The sequence below is a fragment of the Orycteropus afer genome, unplaced genomic scaffold (assembly GCF_000298275.1).
Source record: "Orycteropus afer afer isolate SDZICR_OR568_19922 unplaced genomic scaffold, OryAfe1.0 scaffold00280, whole genome shotgun sequence".
In the NCBI taxonomy this organism is placed as follows: Eukaryota; Metazoa; Chordata; class Mammalia; order Tubulidentata; family Orycteropodidae; genus Orycteropus; species Orycteropus afer.
This window is the reverse complement of record NW_006921867.1, coordinates 3,790,110-3,791,517: the sequence shown is the minus strand read 5'-3', so window position 1 is coordinate 3,791,517 and position 1,408 is coordinate 3,790,110.

Genomic DNA, 1,408 nt, shown 5'->3' with positions numbered 1-1,408 from the left:
GCTGCTTGCAAGCTTTTAAGATCCAAGTTGCTACTCACCAAAGTAGGAGGTGGAACAATGTTTTGTGTAGTATGTTATACCAATTGAGCTTGATGTCCCTGTGACTATGGTCTTGAGGCCACAGATTCAACTACTCACTCCCTCTGGTTAGCTGGCTGTGACCAAGAAGTGACAACAAACTTGTCCCTTGTCAGCTCTACTATACACCTGGGAATTCTTACAGAACATACAAATACACTTGTAGGACCCATGCCTGCCAACCCTATGCATGGTCTTGGGTACACTCCCTGCTGCATAGACACACCTACTACTTAACCCTGTCTACCCATCTATCTAACTGTATACCTGTTTGCCTTCACTGACAATGCACTACTGTATGTACAAAAGGATTCATCTTTGTTGTCTGTCCCTCCCATGTATTGCTCTATGTCTTCCTCTTCCTCAATGCCACCCTGTTGATCACTCACATTTGGTACATTGCCCTTCTCTTCACTCAAATCAATACTTATCTCTATCTATCTAACAGTGTTCCCTCCCCTCCCATCCCACCCCTGGTAACCAACAAAGAAAATTTCCTTCCATATATAAACCTTTCCTTGACTTTTACAATAATGGACTAATACAATATTTGTCCTTCTGTGATTGACATTTTACTCAGCATAATGTCCTCCAAGTTCATCGACATTATGTGGTGTTTTGCAGATTCTACATTATTCTTTAGGGTTGCATAGTATTCCATGTTGTGCATGTACCACAGTTTGGTTATCCGTTCCTCAGTTGAGGGACACCTAGGTTGTATCCATCTTTTTGCTATTGTAAATAGTGCTGTGATGAGCATGGGTGTGCATATATCTCTTCTTGTCCTGGCTCTCACTTCTTTAGGGTATATATCTAGTAATGGAATGGCTAGGTCAAATGATATTTCTAATTCCAACTTTTTAAGGAATCGCCATACTGCTTTCCACAGTGGTTGCACCATTTTACAGTCCCACCAGTAGCGTATGAGAGCCCCATGCTCTCCACATCCTCACCAGCATTTGTTATTTTCTGTCTTACTGAAGTTTGCTACTACTGCTGGGGCAAGATGGTATCTCATTGTTGTTTTGATTTGCATCTCTCTAATGGCTAAGCATCATGAGCATTTCGATATATGTTTATTGGCCACCTGAATATCCTCCTTGGTGAAGTGTCTATTCATGTCTTCTGCCATTTTTTAATTGCATTATTTGTCCTTTTGTTATTGAGGTCTTGGAGTTTTCTATAAATTCTAGATATAAGTCCCTTGTCAAATATGTTATTGCTAATTTATTTTTCCCAACTGTACGTTCTTTTGACTCTTTTGGAGAAATCTTTGGAAACACTTAAAAATTTAATTTTTAGAAGGTCCCATTCATCTAGTTTCTCTTCT